Raw genomic sequence first — 9,614 nt, 5'->3', positions numbered from 1 at the left:
TTGCACTCATTAATAAAAATCAGCTGGTTAGGATGTCAATTGATAAAAGCTGAAATCAATTTCAAATTTTTGATTAGCAGTTTTTGCATGATGGTCACTAATGAATCTCTAGGGTATTTTAGGGAAACTGTTTATAAGTGCCAAACCCAGCAGAGAAACCAGCATTATATACATATATATATATATATATATATATATATATATATATATAGAGAGAGAGAGAGAGAGAGAGAAAAATAATATATATATCTGTGTGTATATATATATATATATATATGTGTGTGTGTGTGTGTATGTATATATATATGTGTGTGTGTATATAAATACATACATACTAATATAATATATAATATATAATATATCTATATGTATGTATGTATGTATGTATGTATGTATGTATGTATATATATATATATATATATATATATATATATATATATATACGGAGGCATCGACTGGCCTCCGTGCTGTGGGCACGCAACAAACACCATCCGATCGTGGCCGTTCGCCAGCCTCATCTGGCACCTGTGTCGGTGGCACATAAAAACACCATCCGAAGACCCGGCAAGACTAGTCAGGCCATAACCCGTGGCCCCTACCTGGGACGTAGTCAGTCCACCTGTGCATACCTTCCTTCTTGTGACACTTGTGAAGACCTGTTGAGGCAAGTGAAAATCAAATCAAATCAAAACAAATCAAAATAGATGAACATCAATGGAATTTGTATCTTTGTGGTACCAGTGCCGGTGGCACACAAGAAAATCATCCGAACGTGGCCGTAGCCAGTACCGCATAGACTGGCCTCCGTGCTTTGGGGACGTAACAAACACCATCCGATCGTGGCCGTCCGCCAGCCTCATCTGGCACCTGTGTCGGTGGCACATAAAAACACCATCCGAGCGTGGCCGTCTGCCAGCCTCGTCTGGCACCTGTGTCGGTGGCACATAAAAACACCATCCGAGCGTGGCCGTTCGCCAGCCTCGTCTGGCACCTGTGTCGGTGGCACATAAAATCACCCACTACACTCTCGGAGTGGTTGGCGTTAGGAAGGGCATCCAGCTGTAGAAACACTGCCAGATCTGACTGGCCTGGTGCAGCCTTCGGGCTCCCCAGACCCCAGTTGAACCGTCCAACCCATGCTAGCATGGAAAACGGACGCTAAATGATGATGATGATGATGATATATACATATATATATTATATTATATATTATATATATTATACATTATATATATATTATATATCATATATATGCATACATATATATACATATATATATTATATATTATATATACACACACACACACATATACACACATATATATATACATATATACACTGGAACCTGGTATAGTCTCCTGTTTGACTGGCTCCTGACAAACCATTCAGCCCATGCCAGCATGGAAGGCAGACGTTAAATGATGATGATGATGATACATATAAGCAGATAGAAACACATACACACACATACATACACACATATATATATATATACATGTATGTGCAGGTGTGTATGTGTGTGTATATATATATACATCATTGGTTCCACCTCCTTACTTAGTATTAGAGAAGTTAAATAAAGTTTCAGTTTTCCACTTTCATTGTATACAACTTATACATTCACATTTTAATCCTAAGAGATCTAATTTTCTTTGAAATGGTTTTAATAATTTTTATTGTGATAACATAGTGACTAGGAATTTATTACTATCTCATTCATTTGGATTAAAGATACTAATTCTGTTCTAGATCAAGTTGCAAAACACAAAAAGAAAATAGATAAAACCCCACAAAGCAACACACACACACATACAAAAAAAGAAAATAGCTATATTTGCTGAGTATGCAAATAACAGATTTCAATATTTCTGGACTAAAATATGACATTACAAAATCAAATAGCACAGGAATAAAACAATATAAATACAACATAGGCGCAGGAGTGGCTGTGTGGTAAGTAGCTTGCTAACCAACCACATGGTTCCGGGTTCAGTCCCACTGCGTGGCATCTTGGGCAAGTGTCTTCTGCTATAGCCCCGGGCCGACCAATGCCTTGTGAGTGGATTTGGTAGACGGAAACTGAAAGAAGCCTGTCGTATATATGTATATATATATATGTGTGTGTTTGTGTGTCTGTGTTTGACCCCCTAGCATCGCTTGACAACCGATGCTGGTGTGTTTACGTCCCCGTCACTTAGCGGTTCGGCAAAAAAGAGACCGATAGAATAAGTACTGGGCTTACAAAGAATAAGTCCCGGGGTCGAGTTGCTCGATTAAAGGCGGTGCTCCAGCATGGCCGCAGTCAAATGACTGAAACAAGTAAAAGAGAAATAGAAACAGGCCTTTAAATTCCTATATATAAGTACAGGTATGGCCGTGGAGTTTAGAAGTTCACTTTACCACCATGTGGAAAATTGCCTTAAAACAATTATTGTAGAGATGCATTGTTCCTTTATTCAATTATGTCTTATTAAGAAATGTTACGGTCAACCTCTTAAAATAATCAGTCTAAACATGGAAAGAATGGTTGGCAGGAGGGAAAGCAGCAGCAAAATACATTATAATCACTAATGTGATATGGTTATGATATGTATGAACATAAGTCCGGGGATTCTCAACCAGGGTTTCGCGGAAACTTAGGGTTCCGCCAGTACAGTCCAGGGATTCCGCAAGAAGTTACAAAACTGCTAAAATCGGCTGTAATTTTTAATTCTCCTGTGCTGATATGTGTGCATAAGACTATTGAATTATTGCACAGGGGTTCCTCGAGCCAGTGGAATGTTTCCCTGGGGTTCCGCTCCAGCAAAAATGTTGAAAAGCACTGACATAAGCAATACCAAGTAATTGCAGTTAGTCAATGATAAATCCAAACAACAGACCTTCTGATGTAATTAACCAATATAAACATGAATAACACTAATGTCTCTTTTAGGATTCACTGCAGTATCGATAAATTAGTAATCTTCATCAAGAGCTCATCAGCTAGAAATTGAGAGTTAATTACATAATAACAGTGAAATATACTATCATTATTTCACTAATATATTGTTACTAATAATAAGAAGGGACGTTAATAGTACTCTTCACAGTTGATGGTTGACAAAACTATATATCAACACATACCTGGCAATGACATTGCCACTAAGAAAATTTCTTATGGCTGTGTAGTAAGAAGTTTACTTTCCAATCCCATGGTTCTGGGTTCAATCCCACTGCATGGCACCTTGAGTAAGTATCTTTATTTTACTAATGTACCAGGCTGACCAAAGTCTTGTGAGTGGGCTTGGTAGAAGATGGAAATTGAAAAGATGCCTGTCATGTGTGTGTGTGTGTGAGAGAGTGTGTAAGTGAGTGTACATGTGTGTGTATTACCTTCTCCCTGCCTTGGCATCATGTGATAGTTGTAAACGAATATCACCATCATGCAAACAGCATCCTTCATTTCCATTCAGTTAGGAAAACACGTCTAATCATTGGTAAATATTACCTTACTTGGAAACAGGTGAAGGTTGGTGAACAGAAGGGCATCCAGCCATAGAAAATCCACCTCAACAAATTCCATCCAGCACATTTAAGCATGAAAGAGTGGACGTTAAAATTATGATGATGATGATATTGTAGGTGGTAAGAAGCTTGGTTCCCAACCACATGGTTCCAGGTTCAGTCCCTCTCTGTAGAACATTGGGTAAGTATCTTTTATTATAGCCTTGGCTTGACCAGAGCTTTGTGAGTGGATTTAGTAAATGGAAACTGAAAGAAGCCTACTGTATATACGTGTGTGTGTGTGTGTGTGTGTGTGTGTGTGTGTATCTTTGTGTTAGTATTTGCACCACCACTGCTTGACAACCGATGTTGGTGTGTTTATATTCCCTGTATCCCCGCAACTTAGCAATTCAGCAAAAGTCACTAATAGAATAAGTACTAGACTTTGTTTCAAGACAGTGCTCCAGCAAGGCCACAGTCTAATGATTCAAACAAGTAAAAATTAAAACATAAAAGATGAATGAGCCAATGATAGTGAATATATCTAAGTCAACATATCAAAATATTAATTTCTTAAATAATCTCATTTCTGGGGTTTCCCGGTCAGTTGAGCGGCTACTTGGTGAACTCCTTAATGGCAGTGACATGAAGATACATGCAGTGCACTCAGTAAAACGGTTGGTGTTAGGAAGAGCATCCAGCCATAGAAACCAGGCTAAAAACCAACATGGGGATTCAATGCAGTTCTCTGGTATGCATTGGATTTTGTTAAACAACCGGTGGCATGTAAAAAGCACCCACTACATTCACGAAGTGGTTGGTGTTAGGAAAGGCATCCAGCTGTAGAAACACTGCAAGACTAGACTGGAGCCTAGTGCAGCCTCCTGGCTTTCAAGACCCCAGTCGAACTATCCAACCCATGATAGCATGGAAAACGGATGTTAAACGATGATGATAATGATGATGAACCAGACCCAGACTGATGTTAAACGATGGAGGATGATGGTGACGGTGGTGGTGGTGGGGGGAGGAGTGATGATGGTAATGATGATGATGACAATAATGATGATGGTGGTGGTCATGGTGATGATGGTGGTTGTGTTGGTAACAGTGATAATGATAATGATGGTGGTCATGGTTATGGTGATGATCATGCTGATGACGATAGTGGGGGTGGTCGCAGTGATGATAATGATAGTGGTGGTCATGGTGATGACAATGATGATGATGATGATGATGATGGTGTAAATGTTTACTGATCAGGTTTTTATCACATGATACTGCTAGGAGATTAATTTTTTCCCAAAGTCCATCCCACAAAACCTAATAATCCATGGTGTGCATCACTACCAACACATATCATCGATTCTTCATCCCCATCGATCTTAGAGGAAACTGCAAGGAAGTAGCAGCCATATTCCCTCAATCACATCCAAATATCTTAAACAAGGAAAGGACACATTCGATGAAGTAGTCTTACAAGTCACTATGCAAAGTGATGGCTACATTTGGAATGCCTCTGATCATAGGTAGGCATACTCAATCGGACTTCACCTGTGGCCAAACAACAACAACATAGTGAAATAGAATAGTTAGGATTAATTTGAAATGCAATTCCCTAAAATATGCATGAGGTCAGGAAGTAATGAGGATTCCATTACCTCTATATAATGAGCTCTTGCGACCTTGATGAAGAATACAATTTGCTGATATTCCTGTTTATCTATCTATCTATCTATCTATCTATCTATCTATCTATCTATCTATCTATCTATCTATCTATCTATCAATTTATCTATCTATGCATTTATCTAGCGATATATCTATCTATCAAATTATCTATCTATTTATCTGTCTATCTATCTTTTTAACTATGTATCTATTTATCTATCTATCTATGCATTCAATAAAGCTCTACTTTGTAATTTGTCCCCTCTGTGTTCAACTCTGTGTGGCTAATAAAGAAACATATCTATGCATTTATCTATCTATCTATCAATTTACCTACCTACCTACCTCCCTCCTTACCTACCTACCTGCCTACCTTCCTCCCTCCCTCCCTACCTACCTTCCTCCCCCTCCCTCCTTACCTCCCTACCTACCTCCCTACCTCCCTACCTACATACCTACCTACCTTTCTATCTATCTACTTTTCTCTCTTTCTTTCTTTCTACCTGTCTGAACTTCTTCAGTCGTCAGTATTCTCTAGCAACTGCCCGGTAAGACAAAGTCAACCACTACTGATATAGTAAAACAGCAATTAAAAATACCTGATGTTGCAATTAGCAGACAAGCTTAATAAAAATTCGTTATGTGAGACAGTACCACCTCCATTCAAACACAACTAACTCACTTCTCTCTAAATTATTGTTTTCAAATTTTGACACAAGGCTATCAAGTTCAGATGGGAGTGCTAGTGAATTACATCAACCCCAGTGCTTGACTGGTACTTATTTTATCAACCCTGAAAGGATGGAAGACAAAGTCAACTTCGCAGAATTTGAACTCAGAACATAAAGAGAGATAAAATGCCACTAAACATTTTGCCCAGTATGCTAACAGTCCTGCCAGCTTACTGCCTGGGTGACTAAATTAGTGATTTCAAATTTTGGCACAAGGCCAGCAATTTCAGGGGAAGGGTGATGTATTTTATCTTTTAATAATTGATGATTATAGTTGATTACATTGATGCCAGTACTCAACTGGTACAAAAGGTAAAGTTGACCTTGGCAGAATTTGAACTCAGAACACAAAGACAGATGAAATACTGCTAAGCATTTTGCCTGGTGTGCAAACAGCTCTGCCAGCTCACCACCTGGGACACTAAATTATAGTTATTAAATAATAGAATATAAATGTAATAAAATTTTAAAATGCAAGAGCTTTTAACAGTTAGCTTGTAAACTTGGATTGTTTAGAACAAACATATAAAAAGACAATAAAAAAACAAAACTTTTTAATAAAAACAATCAATATTTTGTTTAGAAAATATTGTTTATCGTTTGATTTAGCAATTAATTTCAAACATAAAGTTCTATTAGGAAATCACTTATTAAAAGATAAAATACATTTACATCAAGTAAATAAATGTAATAAAGGCGTAGGAGTGGCTGTGTGGTAAGAAGCTTGCTTACCAACCACATGGTTCCAAGTTCAGTCCCACTGCATGGCACCTTGGGCAAGTGTCTTCTACTGTAGCCTTGGGCTGACCAAAGCCTTGTGAGTGGATTTGGTAGATGGCAACTGAAAGAAGCCTGTCGTTTATATGTGTGTGTATATATATATATATATATATATACTAAGCAATAAGGGTTTAGCAACGAATTGCCTTACCACATACCGAATTTAGAAATAGCAGTCAAAGGGTTATAGCTATTTCTTCTACTAAAAAGGGAGATCTCAGTAAAAACAGCATTTGGAAGGCAGACACAAACAGGTAAGAGAGAATGAATATATATATATATGTATGCATGTATGTGCATGTTTGTGTGTTTGTGTGTCTGTGTTTGTCCCCCTCCCCCCCCAACATCGCTCGACAACCGATGCTAGTGTGCTTACGTCTCCGTAACTTTGCAGTTCGGCAAAAGAGATCGATAGAATAAGTACTAGGCTTACAAAGAATAAGTCCTGGGGGTCGATTTGCTTGGCTAAAGGCGGTGCTCCAGCAAGGCCACAGTCAAATGACTGAAACAGCCTTTTGCTGAACCACTAAGTTACAGGGACATAAACACACCAACACCAGTTGTCAATCAGTGGCAGGGAACAAACACAGATATAAAGATACACAGACACACACACACACAGATATAAAGATACCCAGACACACACATACACAGATATACAATAGGCTTCTTTCAGTTTCTGTCTATCAGATGCACTTACAAGGCTTTGGTTGGCCTGAGGCTACAGCAGAAGACACTTGCCAGAAGTGCCATACAAGTAGGATTGAATCCAGAACCATGTGGCTTGGAAGCAAGATTCATGACAAGCTTCTTTCAGTTTCTGTCAACCAATCCATTCACAAGACTATGGCTGGACCAGGATTATGGTAAAAAAAAAGAAACTTGTCCAAGGTGCTATTCAGTGGGACTGAACTTGAACCCAAGATGACATGGTTGGGAAGTAAGCTTCTTATCCACACAGCCACACCTGCATACGCTCTTTACCCTTTTACTCTTTTACTTGTTTCAGTCATTTGACTGTGGCCATGCCCAAGCACCACGTTTAGTCGAGCAAATCAACCCCAGGACTTATTTTTTGTAAGCCTAGTACTTATTCTATTGGTCGCTTTTGCCGAACTGTAAAGTTACAGGGATGCAAACACACCAGCATCGGTTGTCAAGCGATGTTGGGGGGACAAACACAGACACAAACATATACACACATACATATATATATATATATATATATTATATATATATATATATATTTATATATATATATATACACATATATACAATGGGCTTCTTTCAGTTTCCGTCTACCAAATCTACTCACAAGGCTTTGGTTGGCCCAAGGCTATAGTAGAAGACACTTGCCCAAGGTGCCATGCAGTGGGACTGAACCCAGAACCATGTGGTTGGTAAGCAAGCTATTTACCACACAGCCACTCCTGCTAAATATTTTACAAGTATTTAGACTTTGCTAACAAAGCTTTACTTTTAAGACTAAGTCAGACAATATTTTATATATTCCAACAGTTTGACAGACAGCAAAGTAAAATAACAATAATAAAGCAATAATCAGATTGAGAGATTATCTTCATTAGAGTTGACAACATGTTAATTACCATACGTTGATATTACTAACATTTAGCTTAACAGCTCTGGACAGATCAAAATGAACCCTAACGTGTTAACTGCTAAAATATTAACGAAAATAATATTAGATATTTGAAGCAAAAAAGAATAATAAGCCCACTGATGAAACTCAAGCCATGTATTTATTGTTTATTGATTACAGCTGACGATGCTTAAGAGTGGCTGTCTTAATTTGGTGCTAATAATGTCTAATAAAGACACCAATAAATTGTTATGGCTATTAGAGTGTTGGATAGAAAACTTCATGATGTTTGTTTCAATTCTTAACACTGTAAGATCAAATCCTGCCGAGGTAAACTTTGCCTTTCATCCTTTCAGGATTAATGGAAAAATACCAATCCAGTGTGAAAGGCAGACATTAAATTATGTGATGATGATGATGATGATGATGATGATAGTATATTTATGTGTGTGTGTGTGTGTGTGTGTGTGGTGTGTGTGTGTGTGTGTGCGTGTTTGTGTGTGTGTCTTTGTGTCTGTGTTCATCCCTTGTCACCCTTGACAACTGGCATTGGTTACAGTTAAGTGACATCGCCGTAACTTAACAGTTCAGCAAAAGAAACCAATAGAATAAGTATCAAGCTTAAGAAAAGAGAAAAAAAATAAGCACTGGGGTCGATTCAGTTGACTAAAATTCTTCACAGCAGTGCTCCAGCATGGCCACAGTTAAATGACTGAAAAACATAAAAGATAAGAGAAGGCAGACATGGTTTTATTATATTGGGTTGTCCGGAAAGTTTGTGCTGACTTTTAAAGGAAAGAAAAAGGTCAATAAATACTTGCCATTAGATTTTTAATCAACCAAATATGAACCATTTTGTTGCACAATGCATCTCCATCTTTCCTTTAACTTGAAAATACCCTCTTCCCAGAATTGAGGTGGTTTCATGGCAAAGAATTCATCAAGGTATCTTTTTACGTCATCCATGGAATTGAAATTTTTACCATTAAGACTATTCTGCAGAGACCTGAATAAGTGGAAATCCGAAGGAGCAATATCTGGTGGACATGGAGGGTGTGGTAACACATCCCAGCCAAGCTACAGCAATTTTTGTCTGGTTCCCAAAACATCAAGTGCCGAAAATGAACTTTCTTATCTTCCATTTTAAAGGGTTACAGAATTAACACAGGTTACAGGAACATAAACCTTCTTCTACGAAAAGATAGCTTAAACTGTGCTCTAAATGGAGGTGTAGTCAAATCCTATTTTATGAACTCAACCATCTTCTAAAATAAGTCAAAAGGTAAGCTGCTATAAATTGGCACGAACTTTCCGGATAACCCAATAGTTTTTTCTTTCATGAAATCAAT

At 38.0% G+C, this 9,614-nt stretch overlaps 1 protein-coding gene across 1 annotated transcript in view; it reads right to left on the bottom strand.

Annotated features, from left to right (window-relative positions):
- LOC115219341 (dynein heavy chain 6, axonemal-like) overlaps positions 1-9,614 on the bottom strand; it is a 349,247-nt gene that overhangs the window by 18,368 nt on the left and 321,265 nt on the right. The gene's annotated exons all lie outside the window — the stretch shown is intronic.

The sequence above is a fragment of the Octopus sinensis genome, linkage group LG14 (genome assembly GCF_006345805.1).
Source record: "Octopus sinensis linkage group LG14, ASM634580v1, whole genome shotgun sequence".
NCBI lineage: Eukaryota > Metazoa > Mollusca > Cephalopoda > Octopoda > Octopodidae > Octopus > Octopus sinensis.
Note: the sequence above shows the minus strand (reverse complement) of the source record. Positions and strands in the feature narration are given on the sequence as shown.